Source organism: Pseudorca crassidens, chromosome 17, assembly GCF_039906515.1.
Source record: "Pseudorca crassidens isolate mPseCra1 chromosome 17, mPseCra1.hap1, whole genome shotgun sequence".
Taxonomy (NCBI): domain Eukaryota; kingdom Metazoa; phylum Chordata; class Mammalia; order Artiodactyla; family Delphinidae; genus Pseudorca; species Pseudorca crassidens.
Genome location: NC_090312.1, coordinates 28,811,178 through 28,825,310, shown reverse-complemented (window position 1 = coordinate 28,825,310; position 14,133 = coordinate 28,811,178). Strand labels below are relative to the sequence as shown.

At 39.9% G+C, this 14,133-nt stretch overlaps 1 protein-coding gene and 1 non-coding gene across 5 annotated transcripts in view; both read right to left on the bottom strand.

Annotated features, from left to right (window-relative positions):
* Nucleotides 1-14,133, bottom strand: part of SYBU (syntabulin) — a 112,687-nt gene that overhangs the window by 73,944 nt on the left and 24,610 nt on the right. For 2 of the 4 annotated variants that reach the window (XM_067711466.1, XM_067711467.1), the window contains exon 1: nucleotides 2,195-2,330. The exons of the other annotated variants lie outside the window; for them this stretch is intronic. The gene's annotated coding sequence lies outside the window, so the exon portion shown is untranslated. Of the gene's footprint in view, nucleotides 1-2,194; nucleotides 2,331-14,133 lie in introns of those variants that run through there. 4 annotated transcript variants of the gene reach the window in all.
* LOC137210777 (U6 spliceosomal RNA) lies at nucleotides 11,232-11,338 on the bottom strand. Its single transcript, XR_010936712.1, has one exon. It is a non-coding gene; the product is annotated as a U6 spliceosomal RNA (small nuclear RNA).

Sequence of the window (14,133 nt, the reverse complement as noted above, 5' to 3'; positions counted from 1 at the left end):
TGCCTCCTCTATACCCATAAAGAAGTTTTATTCCATACATGTTCATGTCTTTTCAATCTACTTAGATTTGTTAAGTGAAGTTGATAACCTTACGATTCTTTATTTTGTGGGAAGAGCTTATTAATTCACACTTGTATACCTACAGCTGTCTCAGATACGGACTTCAGGAAAGTGATGTTCCAGGATGATTCCTACAGTCTATTATTTCCAAAATTATGAGCCTGAGGACATATACTGTGAGGCTCGAACTGTTAACGTCAAACTGTTAAGGTACTTCTGAGGTCCCTCCTGAGAATTAAATCTGGGGGCCTAACAGCAGAAAACACCCTCCACGGAGGTGTCCAAGTCAGAACCTCAGAGTCATTCTTGACTTCTTCGCCCTCATGTGGCCCCGCATAGCAGAAAGCGTGAATGATCTCCACCCTACCCTAGAAATAGTGTCTTGAATCGGATTACTTCTGGCCTCTGTTTGAGTGCATTTTCTTTACTTAGAGCCTAAACCGCAAATATCCTGGATTATTGCAAGAGCGGTCTAACTAAGGTTGTCTTGCTTCCAATCTTGCCTCTTATTCCTGTCTCGCCAGTTTTGCTATTTTTCCACAAGGCCAAATCGAGCCGTGCTTCTTCATTAAAACTCATTAATGATTTCTCGGTTGTCCTCCAAGTAATATTCAAACTCCTTAACGTGGCACAAATGCCTTTCATGATCTGGCTTTGTGTATCTCTCCCATCTCATTTCTTGACACTGCTCTTCTCTGGATCCTCCCTCCCTCACCACCCCTACCCACCCCCAATCCATCGCCCCTGCCACTCCCCCTCCACATACAAATGGATACCCCTTGAACTGTAGCAATTGAAGTTCTCAGGAGGTACCGTGCTCTCTTTTTCCTCTAGACGGTGGCACACTCTGGTCCCTTTGTCTAGAGCGTTTCTTGCACCTCACCCACCCATCCCCCTCAACTCCTAAAGATACATTAAGTTTCATTTTAGAAACAGCTTCTTCCAGGAAACGTCCCCTGATCCCCCAAGAAGATCAGTCCTTCCAGGACACCTGTATTTAATTCACCCCAGGAGAGCTGTTACGATCTTCTATCAGAATCCCCTGCTTATTTGTCTGTCTCCACCAGGGATGTAGGCAGTGCCTAGTACAGGTCCTGACACAGTAGACGCTCAATATATAACAGTCAAATGAATGAATGCATGAATGAGTGAATTTTCTAACCCCCTATGGGGCCCATCAGTACAGGATAAAGAACATAGACACAACTTCTGTTTAGAAAATGACTCAGATAAAGCTGCCTCCAATATTTCTTTGTATTTGATGATGGGGTGTGTGCCTTAAAAAAATCCAACGTGTGTTAAGTGAAAGCCTTTACTGCAGAAGTGCAGGCAGTGAGAGGCAATGCTGTAGCCCTGTTGTCACCATAGCAACCTGCTGAGGGAAAGGCTGATGATTTAGTGTTCAAACGCCTTTTAGCTCTGTACTTTTGGAACCCAAGCCTGTTTTTTATGCTGTTCTAAAAGGCAAGTTTTACAAATGCTAATATCTATCTTGCCTTTAATTTCATTCAAGTGTTTCTTACGTCATTGTGTCTTATAACGTTTGCATTATACCATCAAAGAGATATAATCTAATACAGTATATTATAGTCATCTTTTATCTGCTTTAAAATATTCTCTGGTTTTGTAATTTTGTGGATTTCCTCTAGAAATGAATGTAATGCTGATTTTTTTAGAAAATAAATAATTCAGAAGGCTGGAACCCTTCAAGATTATAAATAATATCCCTGCCCAGACCTGGGAAGAACAGGGGAGATAGGGTATTGTAGGCTGGGAGAAAAGGGATGTATTTATGTAATTATGGCCCCAAATTTGGGATAAATTATTTGATTCTTTGCCTATGTGAAATTTGTAATTAAGCGATTCATACCTTCTGTTTGCACACAACTTTATATTTTCAGAGCCCTTTCACATGTATAATCTTATTTGAGCCTCACAAAAATCCGGTGAGGCACATGTTGTCAATCCCTGAAACCAGATAAGTCATAAAGGACAGGTTTTTCTTGATAGGAACCCCCCAGACTGCAAACTTCACAGAAAAGACAATACAAAGGCACTGCCGAAGAGAAAAGGTCTGCACCATTTAACCAAGATACCTCCCCGTCTCCCGTGTCCACGCCTCCTCTCAGCTCACCTGCGTCTGCTGGGGTCTCTCGCAGACTCAGTCAGGGCTGACAAAGCCCCGGCTCCTAATCCTATCAGCCGTGCGAGCCAGTGCTACCGTCTGTCTCAGTCACCCGATGGTGGGTTATCCTCACGGCAACGAGGAGCAGCTGACGTGCCTTACAACACGTCATGAAGAAAAGAAACTGCATTCTGGGGCATCCTGGGATTTTTTTTTTGTGGTGGGGTGGAGACCCATATTTTTCTTGCCAGGGAGAGAGCTGCCCGTTCTCCCGTAAGAGCATGTGTGAGTGATCCACTCTCCTCTCATTGTATGTGTTGTTGTTGTTACTATATGGTTAAGGGATTTTGATGTTGTAAAACTGTAATGGGTAGAATTCTGCAGGATCACTCCCTGAGAAGGGGGTCCAGAGAGTACCTGAGGCAGACAGGAGAGTGGGTAACTGAGGCAAGGCTGGCTCAAACCTTTGTTGGGTTCAGAGTGTGTCAACTATCTCTGCTCTGCCAATGAGCTTTCAGTCAGAGATCTCTCTCAGATGAAGAACAGGAATGAAGGGAGAGTCCAGGTGAGGAGGTAGAGGTTGGGGGTTGGGGTCTCTGAAGGATGGTAAGGATATAGTCTTCTGCTTGCCTAATGGAGAGCGGACACGAGGTAATCCTCCCCAAAGCCGTCTGCTGTTTGTGGCCTTTTGTCCATTTGTGAGAACAGGGGAAGAGATTAGCCAAAGACACAGGTATGGTGACTGTATTGAGCAAACTGGGGAAACATGGATGGACAAGTCGGTGTTTACTTCTTGGGACAGTAGATTGGAATGATTAAAATCAAGATGCTCTGGAAAGTATGAGTGTAAAGGTTCCATCCAGGTAGGAGGAACCAAGCCTTGACATTTATCTAATGAGATGATTCAAATGATGGGACAAGACAGGGAGCTGTGTGGATCTACAGACTTACAGAAAAGGCAAAGGAAGTTAGTTATCCGTAAGGTCAACATAGGGAGGCCTAAATCCAGAGGCTGAATTCTGGACCTGAGAGAAAAGCACCTTCCTTTCCCAGGAGACCAAGGGACCAGACGGTATGAGAAGGACAGGGCCTCTGAAAGCTACCTGAGCCCAGCGGGGTAGCTAGCCTCCTAGAGGGATAAGGAGTGAAGGCTGAGATTCTCCTCAGACTTGGCAGGGGTAGAACAGGTATCTCAGGTTAGAGGCTCTGAGGGATTCATTCAGCATCCCACAGTCTAGGCTCAGAAAAAAATTTATAATCTGGGTTCTCAGGAAGCAGATCTGTGGCTAGATTTGAGTTACATAAGGATAAAAGAATCTGTTCTCCATTATATGATTTATTTCCATGAATTTGCACTTCTTTTCCCTTCAATTTTCTAGTAAAAATGTTTTCAAATTTTTAACAATAATTCTGCCTTTATTTTTGCTAAAAGATTGGGGTGGAAAGGAGGATTTTGAGATTGTCTACTGGAAGGACAAGAGCAGTATTGCAAAATGGGGCAGAGCGCCCCTAGGGGCCAACTGCTATGATGGCAGCTACAGAAGCCCAGGGGAAACCTGGAAGCACCAGGCAGCTGCACTGCTGGTGGCGGGTGGAGGTATTACCTCTGCAGTTGTGGAGCTCAGGAGACTTGTTTCTGCTTTATTTACACCTCCTAGGCCATTCCTATGAACCATTTTCCTTTATTACCAGAAATCCTGTGACCTACTGATTAAACTCAGCCCTTGCTATGTAGTTGTAGCTCCTCTCAAATCCACAGCAGAAAAATCTGTAGGAAGATAAATCCAGAATTTGGGAATCTGGCTTATGTTGTTTCATCTGCCCATGTGTCCCTTCTAGTTATTTCTAGAATGCTGTTTCATCAAAGAGAAAAAATGCTTTAAAAAAAGGTAACTTTAATATTTTCTTTTTAAAGGTACTAAAACCACATCGTCAAAATTTTGGCAATTAAAAGAAAAATATTACTCATCATCTCATTGCCCTAACATCAATTATCCATATTCCTTCTGTTAGCATTTTCGTGTACTTACTTTCAGGCTTATCTACTGTGCATCAAAATAGCACTATTAAAATGAGAACACGATTCGAAGTAACATATGGCATTTTAGGCCTTTGATGCCATCTCATCTGGCTGTTTCTGGATGGCTAGCACACATACCCACTGTTCTCCCATGAAGTTAGTCACCTTCTGTTTGTCTTCTGATTGCGCACCAATCTGAGATACGAGGCTCTCAGCTCGTTGACCAACAGCTCGGGCTGCTGCTGGAAGCTCAGAGCACAAGGATGGCTTCCCAGGTCTCTGGTGTCAACTGCACTGGCCAAAAGTTTCAGGAAGAGCTGCCGGTGGGGGAGAATTAGCAAATTCCAGACTGGAGAAATGACCTCAATTCAGAAGTTGGTACGAAAACAACTGTGTCCCTTTCTATTCAAAATCCCAGCGTCTGGCTTGCCATAATGTGATGTTAATTCGAGGGAGAGCAGGAAAGTGAGATGAAGTTCCCAAAGTTTGCCAAGAGATCTGTGGTGGAAAAATGTAGTTTAATAAAGGACATGGATTCTCAGGTCCTGAAGGCCCAGATTTGACTCCTTTGCCTCTTTCTGACTGCGTGACCTTAGAAAAGTTGTTTAGCCCCTCTAGGACTCAGCAGGTGATAAGTACATGTTAGTTAAAAAAAAGAAGGAAGGGAGGAGGGAAGGAAAGAAGAAAGGTCAGGTCTCACCAGTTAATGTCTCTGGGCAAATTAACTTCTCTGATCCTCATTTTCTCACATATAAAATGGGCCTAATAACAGTAATCAGTTCATACTACTGTTGTTAAGATCAGACAAGAATACATGCAAAGTCTATCATTTATGTCTGGCACATGGTTGGAGCTTAACAGATATCCTCTCTCCCTCAGGACCAAACCATTCCAACCATTACTGTCGCTACCTGCTTGCTTGTTTTCCATTCTCCTCATCCTAAAGATTTTTATTTGAACTGTCATTAAAGGGAAACAATAAATTTTCCCCAGATGACTTATGATATAATGTGAGAAATGATTTCTCATTAGAAAAGAAGTTGACAGAACTTTTCTTCCCAAAGGTAGATGGAAAAGGTTACAGTAGATGGCATGAAAAATGGCCAGATACCTATCATTCATTCATTCATACATTCGTTCATCCATCGATATTGTTTTGTTCCTATTCTGAGTCAGACACTGGCTTAGACACTGGTTCGAGAGCCTTCAAAGATGAACAGTGTTTCCTGTCCTCAAGTATTTCACAGTCGAATTAATAGAGATATGGGTATGGCCATCAGCTGTCACACTATTCATTGTGTTAACGTCATGACTTGCCAGCATCCGAATCAGACTGGAGTTTGAGATTTCCAGGGGTGAGTTTTGAGATAAATTTTGAGGGATGAAAAGATACTATTATAATTTTGGCTCCTTCAGAATCCCTTTCTCTTGATCTCTCCTCTCTTCTTCTTTCCGCTCCCTTCCCCTCCCTCACCTTGTCCTCCTTCCCCCTCCACCTTATTTCCACTTTGAGAGACTCCTGCTGCCCTAATTGTTAATTAGCTCTATTATTAAAAAATTCAAGAACACCATGTTATACTGCCACCTGTTGGCTCATTAGTAAATTTCTCTTCTGACAGGTAGTTTCTTTGGTTTGCAACAAAGTTTTCAGAACAGACCTTAGTAGTGCCTTTATTGAAACGTTCAGCACTTTCAGAAAACTTTCATAGTTTAAGGTTACACAGAACTGAACACCAATGAATAGCATCAATATTCAGTGGGTAGAGGATAATGCGCATGTGCTTTGCGGTCTGAAAAGACAATAGTCCAAAGCTCCTTTCTTCTTTTGACCTGCCAAGCCACTGTAGACAAGCAAGGTAAGTCATATGCAGTCATATGATAAAGTCATATTCAGATAGTCCCTACCTTATATATTCCAAGGTGTATTTTTGAAATTAATAGACTTTATTATTTTTTTTTTGGGAGCAGTTTTAGGTTTACAGAAAAACTAAGCAGAAGGTACAGAGTTCCCATATACCCCTTCACTAAGGTCTACTTTTTTTACTTTTTATCTTTGGGCACCATCCATTCCCTGTCTACCTGATTAATTAAGTATGATTATATATGATTATACTCTACTTCTAAAGAAGGTTCGAGTAAGTGCCTGTCAAACGGATCTATACGCCTTAGTCTTCCCCTGCCCTACCCATACCCCTGACCCATCTCATCTGGTTTACCTCCGAGGTCTTCTAGATCTCCATGGTTGACTAAACACCAAGACTTATGGATCCTTCTTGGATAGCCTTAAAAGCACGACCTCTCCTCTGGCCTGAAACTGAGCATGGGGAAACCACACAACCCTGAAAATGAATGACATGGCTAGCACTGGCCTTCTAACAGCAGTGGGGTCTCAGGGCTGCCTGCAATCATTTTATGCTCCCTAGTTAACATAAATTCTCTCCTATTCTTTATAGGGTCTATTTGACACCTTCTTTATATTTCAAACCTACCAGCCTACCACCTCATCTCAGGCTGTGCAGATGCCCTTCTCTCCTGACTGACTGACAAAATAGAAGCTATTAAGAGAATTCTCTCAGTCTCCTGCCTCCAAACCTATAAATTCACCTACCTCCATCCCATCCTTTCCATGTCCGGTCCTGTAGAATGGAAGTTGTCCCTCTTCTGTACAAGGGTAGTTCCTTTATCTGGGCTTTGGATCCCACTCTTTTCCACCTCTTAAGCAAAGTTATCCCATCAGTTGGTCCTTCCAACTCCCCAGGTTTCTATTTCCTTAACTGAAAAATGGAATAATCACAGTACCTACCTAAGAGCATCAAAGGAGTTACTAAGCATGAAGAACTTGGAAGAGTGCCTAGTATATACTGAGCATTCAGTGAGTGTTAGCTGTTATTATTAGCTATTATACTTTTTTCGGATAACTTTAACCTACTTTTCCATCAGACACTTCACATCAGCATTTAAACATGCTGAAACCTTTCCCAAGGAAATAAGTTACTCTCTGAACTCTTGTACCTTTCTAGTACTACCCAGTTGCTCCTCCCAATCCCTCACAGAACTTCTAAAAAAGAGTCTGTATTCCTGGGTCTCACATTCCCTGACCCTTCACCCAACCCACTCCACTCATGCACCTGTACCCACCATTCTACCAAACAGCTCTTACCCAAAGTAAAAATTACTTCCATGTGGTTAAATCTAATGGCTAGTTTTTATCTTAACCTTGATCTCTCATCAGTCTTTGGCATAGATAAACACTCCCACATTTCTGAAACCAAATTTCCTTCTGTAACACAGCCCTCCTGTGTTTTCCCACTGACCCAGTATCCTTTTAGGCCATTTCTTAAATGTTGGTGTTCCTCAGCCTAGCCCTGACCTTCTTATGTTTTCATCCTACCTTCCCTCCCTGGGTAATATCTTTCTTTTCAATTGTTTCAATTACTGTTTATACGCAGATCTTCCATAAATTCTATAAATCTTTATTCCATAACTATCCCGTAATCCAACTGGATATCTCAGGGTCCAAAACTCACTATATTCCAATTGAATTCATCATACTTCCTCTAAAAGCTGATCTTTTTTCCTGTGTTCCTTAAGTTAATAAATGCCATCCTCGTGCAGACTCAGGAAGCTGGGTGACACTGTCAACTCTTCTCTCTCTGTCACCTTTACAGCAAAATGGAACCTAACTCATACCTGTTCTACCTCTTAATTATCTTTAAAATGTGCTCATTTTTCTACCATTTCTTGCTGCCTGGATTTCTAACCCTGCGCACAGACTTGTCCCTTCGGTACATTTTTAAACCCTAGCCAGAATGATGTCTTTAAAGTGCAAATCTGATCATCCCCTACCCTGGCCCCAGCTGAAACCCTTCTATGCTCACTACCGCCCTCAAGATAAAGTTCATACGCTAACTTATGGCTTACAAGATCTCGCATGATCTAATCGTTGCATTCTAACTTTGACTTTCACCAATGGTTTTCCTTCTGTTTACAACACTTCCCAATCTCAAACCTCTACCTCCCACCACCACCATCCTGTTCCTATTGCCCTCCAGATGTATTCACTGGAAAATCTGATTTGTTAGAGGCATGCAATTTACTCCAGCCTTGAGTGTGAAATAGAAGAGAATGATTTCTGGTCTTGAAATGCTTTCTGCTGGAACTATATGGGTGTATAGTATTATGGCAAGATAAAGCCATATGAAAGGTATGGTAAACGTAGAAGCTGTGTTAGCTTTGGGGTTTGTTATATGAATTGAAGAGCAATTCAAAAGAATTTTTTAGTGATCAAGTGAAATAATGAGTCCCAAACTGGTATAATTTGAAAAGCTTCTGCCATAGAAAATACATTTCATCTTATTTATTATAAAATATTAGGCTTAGCGTCATTATTTTAATGAACTCACTTCTCTTAGGTGAGAATTCAAAGAATTCTCTTTGCAAATGTACTCCCATGATTCTTTCTTATAGTTTTTCCTCTTGTTTTCCCCTACCACTTATTTGACTTTTATTATTAAAACAGAAAACAATTCTAGATTAGGATTTATTTTTTTAAAAAGACAGTGGTGTTTGTATTTTTAAATATTCATATGGTTGCATTGTTATATTTTTATTGTTATAATAAACTCAGTAAAATGCAACCTTTTCAAATAAATATAAGATTTTAGCAGATCTATTTTGAAACTCGGCAAGATTTTTAATATAATCGTTACTTGGGAAGAGAATATTAGAAAACTCCACATTACAAAAGCTTTTAAAATACACTTGAGAGCAGCCGATTTCCTAATGCTCCAGTTACTAAATATAGAAGTGTGAATTTGTTAAGACCAGTGTGCTTACGTCTCCCATGGTAAACAACTGGGGTTTTTTTTGTATATAAATTACTATTTTTTTACTGCCTGTGCTGATGTCAGTATTTCTCTCCACAGAGTTCTAAATTCAGAAGTATTTCCATAGAAAAGGACTATATTGAAATATTGCAAATGGAGAATAAACATAGACCTAAGAACCTTCTAGCTTTCATTTTTGGCCTTTAATTATGCAATAATGGATATCTGAAAAATATTGTTTTAAAATAAGAAAATTATTCATCACTAGATACAATGGAACCAAAGCAAATAATAATTAGGCAGTTTCTGTAATTTCACCTAAGAATTGCCTTACAGAGTTATACTTTTATGGCTGTAAATCCCATCCTGTGAATTCCACACGTTTTATAAATAAGTGATTTTATTTATTCAACAAATATTCACTGAGCCTTTCTTGGCTATGTACCAAGAACTCAACTAAGAAATTTAAATAGTTTGCCTTGGTAGCAGTAATAGGTGTGATGTTTAATTTCATTTTGTGCCCTTGCACGGGGTCCTAAGTAGGGTTTAGACTGTTATATGGCCATGGAGAATAAAGGTAGAATGAAGAACTCCACCCAAATATTTAAGCCATGCTGCATCCTTTTGGGCAACCTTTAAATAACAAAATAAAATATGATCATTTTAACACTTACAGGATAATGACATGATCTGTTTAATATTAATACTTCAATTTCTATCTTTAAGCTATATTTTAAGAAAGCAAGAATGAAAATACAGAAAAATAACCATGACAAAAGAATGCTACTTATTAATATATGACATATGCTGTATTTTTTTCTTTATAATTAAGAAATACGGTCAAGTGAAAATCAAGCAAGTCTTTTTTTCCCCCTTGGTTGAATCCCTTGAATCCCTTTTCTACAGAGTGCTGCTATTTCTATAAACAGTACAAACTAAATGGACACACAACAACGCTTAATGGTAGGAAATGTACTCACTTCATTTTATTTTGCTCTATTATTACACTTTACTGCAGACTAGTCACTTGTCCATACTTTACAAACATAGGCAGAGATAATGGTGATTTACAGAGGGGGTCTGAGCACAAAATGCTGTTTCTTTTTTATCAGAAGGAAGACGGTTCTCCTTCAAAACTGAGGTTTTCTGATGGTCTTTTGCCAAAGGCTAATTTGTTTGTTCTGGTGAGTTTTAATAAGAAAAGTTTGACAGCACGTCTGCAGTTATATACTCCTGGCATTGGGCCTTCCATAGAAATGTGCATTAGATACTCAAGCCCTGTCTCAAGCATTCTATTCCTGTAACCTTACTTCATCCGTTCCTTTCCACTGTAGCCACTGAAACTGGAAATGACTGCAGAATACAAATCATATGATAAATATTGGGGAATATGTCTTTGTAGTTTTTCAGCACCACTGCCAAACTTCTTGCCTAGGGAGCTGTGGGAGGCTTTTCAACCTGAAACCTGTGAGCAGTCCCATTCTCTGGCCAACTGGGAAGCAGCCACATGATTTTATGGCAGCAGCCCTTCGAAAGGATTAATAAACATTTCAAGTTCTTTGACTGCATATGCTTTTAAGGCATGCTCATGGTTGGGCCTATACTTATGTCCAATCTTTTTAAACACTGGGATGCATCTTCTTTATGAATATCCCCAAAATGTGACACACACAGTTTTAAATAACATTGTTATAAATGAGGACTCTTTCCCTGAAATTTTTCATCACAACACTATCCCCCATTTTGTCTGATCCTACTGAAGGATACATCTTGGGGTTTCTTTCTGCATTCACCAGTAAGTCACTGAGTGGAAGACAATGCCGTTTGGAGAGTAGGTCTAACATCTCAATGATGAGTGGAGGTATAGGACAAGTTTTGCTAGTTAACATCTTCAGGTAGCACTGGATTCTCACTTGTAGGCCTGAACTTATGATTTTCTCAGTGACTATGCTTTTAAACGGAGGCTCTCACACAGGGAATCTATGAAGGAGGGCTGTGTCTGCCCTGTTTTTATGCTCTAACCAGTGCATTCCATCTGCTTTCTTCAGTGATGTTAAGCAGTCTTTCAGAAAATCTGCTAAAGTTTTTTTTTTTTTTTAACATCTTTATTGGGGTATAATTGCTTTACAATGGTGTATTAGTTTCTGCTTTATAACAAAGTGAGTCAGCTATACATACGCATATATCCCCATACCGCCTCAAAAATATGGAACGCTTCATGAATTTGCGTGTCATCCTTGCGCACAGGCCACGCTAATCTTCTCTGTATCGTTCCAATTTTAGTATATGTGCTGCCGAAGCGAGCACTCTGCTAAAGTTTTTAACTCACGAAGACAAATGGGAGCTGTTTGATATGTTATAAAGAGAGGTAAGCGGGACTTCCCTGGTGGCCCAGTGGTTAAGAATCCGCCTGCCAATGCAGGGGACACGAGTTCGAGCCCTGGTCTGGGAAGATCCCATATGCCACGGAGCAACTAAGCCCGTGCGCCACGACTGCTGAGCCTGCACTCTAGAGCCCACGAACCACAACTACTGAAGCCTGCACACCTAGAACCTGTGCTCCGCAACAAGAGAAGCCACCACGTTGAGAAGCCCGCACACCACCACGAAGAGTAGCCCTGGCTCACAGCAACTGGAGAAAGCCCGCATGCAGCAATGAAGACCCAACACAGCCAAAAATAACAAATAAATAATTTTTTTTTAAAAAAGAGAGAGGTAAGTGTGGCAAAAAGGGCAACAAAGCCAGTGTTTTACAGGCGTTAGAAGCTCCTAGCTCTCTAAATGGTGACTAAGATGAAGGTATTGAAACTCAGAAGGGCATTTTCTGCTTCAGCAGGTCAGGGACTTCTCCATTTGGAGAGTAGAGTTAATACCCATTAAACCATTATGCTTGTTATTTACATCTCCACTCCAAGCTCTGAGACTGTGTCAAGAATTATATTTTCTTCAAACCTTGTATTCACCTGCTTGGTCTCTTTTAAACTCAATAACTTAACATTTGGCAAAGGAGTCTTACCCACATAGAATGTATACATCATTTCATGGTCACCAAGCACTTGTGTTTTCAGACCTGTTAATAAGGATGGAAAAGTACTGGGTTTACCGAACAGTGAACATTAGATCATGCTTGACAACTTTCTCAATGATGTGGATGAGCCTTATGTGTACTTTCAGCAAAGTAGTCTTGCCCAAGTCTACTCCATGATGGACTTTCATTTGGGCAATGAGAGGAAATCAGCCAAGGGAATTTCCAGTTTGGCCGTTGTGTAGGCAATAACAAACAACTTGACAATGTGCTGCCTTTTGTTTGTCCCGACACCGATACGACTTCTAGTCATGATTGCCAGTTTGAGGTTCTCCAGTGTAACGGGGTAGAGACTTTAAAAACTGATAGCTCTTTGATGCATTTCACTGCCTATGTGTTTATTTACATTGTCCTTTTTCAGTGAGGAGCCCACGATGTCAACAAAGGCAGCACTGTGTTTCACAGGGGCCCATTTTGAATCTGTTCCTTTGTACACAGAGAACAGTAAGTTTTACCAACCACAGCCCCATCCCCAGATGCATAAGAGCTCTTCACCTCTGCCTGCCATTTCTCAACCTCCCCACACGAAGAGCCATTCTGCTCTTCCCTTCTACTCCTGTTTTTCACTTAGTAATTATCCTCTCTTCTAAATCTTACAGATCTTCTGTGCATGAGAAAGGAAACATATATATTTACTATTAATTCGCTTTAGAAACAGAGGTGGGTGTTTTAGTAAAGCTGTTTCTCAAAGTCAGTTTTTTAAAAATTACATTGATAAGAACTAAGTACATTTTTCACGTGAAAATATAAGTGCTACATGGAAAAGGACAAAAAAATAGTTCTGCTTCTATATCAGCCTGAAGGTTTATGAATCAAGCAGCCAATTAGTCAATTAGCCAAATAGTTCTCATGAAATGACTCTAAAATATACCGAATTCTGAACCGTCTTCTGGCAGTATCCATTTGGCTTCATTTATTTAATAAGAAATATAGACAAAGACATTTTTCCACATTGATTTGAAATTTAAAATAAAACCAGAACCATATTTTTGGTTTCCAGATCCAAACGTAAAAGCCATTTTTCTTGTTAAGCTAGGAAGGAAGTTGGTCCACAGTTATCTGTAAATTCTTTCATATTTTCCCCCCATTTACAGTTATAATGAATGGGTTCCATCAGCACGATAGTGAGAAGTTACAAGTTATTTTAACAGCTACCTCATTATTTATATCTGTTGGGAAGATGAGTGTAGCACCAACTTTCTGGACTGTGTACTTGGCTCTGTTAGTATCGTGTCTTTTCTCAAAAAATCCAATTGGGGTTCCCAGCTGTTGTCTGATATTTTAATATTCACACTCACCATTTTTCAGTGTTAAGGTTTATTTTCTATGGCTCAAATGAGAATATATTTCCAAGTCTAGAGTGGCCAGTTTGTTTGTTTGTAAGAGTATTATCTGTTCAAACAGAAGAAAACCTTTAATTCAAGGTTAAAGAAAGCAATAAAGTGATTTAACATGAAAATATAGGAATTAATAACAGGAAAATATAGGAATATAGGTTATTAATTAATAACCTAAATAAATATAAATAAGACACATTAATTACCACTATTTTCTACTCACTTGACAAGGATTCATAAATATTTTTGACATTACCATTTGACTCTAATCTCCAAATTATTTCTCACTAAGCAAATGTTTATTGGGTATATATTCTGACTCAGATACTACTTTTACTTTTGACATATAAAAGGGAGGTCCTCATTCCATAGTGGGTGGAGGTTGGAAAGATATGAACTCCTTTGTTGAAATATACAAAAGGAAATTCTGGAAACATACAGAGAACATAGACCTGTCCACATACAAATTGAAAGTAGCTGACTCTGTAAATGCTATGAAATTCTCCATATCACATCCCAAGAACCATAAGAAAAACAGGAGAAAGTTGAAGCTAAAGTAAAAAAAAAAAAAAAGGAAACCTAAAATGGTACAACAGGGGTGAGGACATTGCATGAGGAAACTAAATCTACAAGGGTTCAAATCCAGAAAGGGAACAGCTGAGTAGGCTTTGGACAGAAGT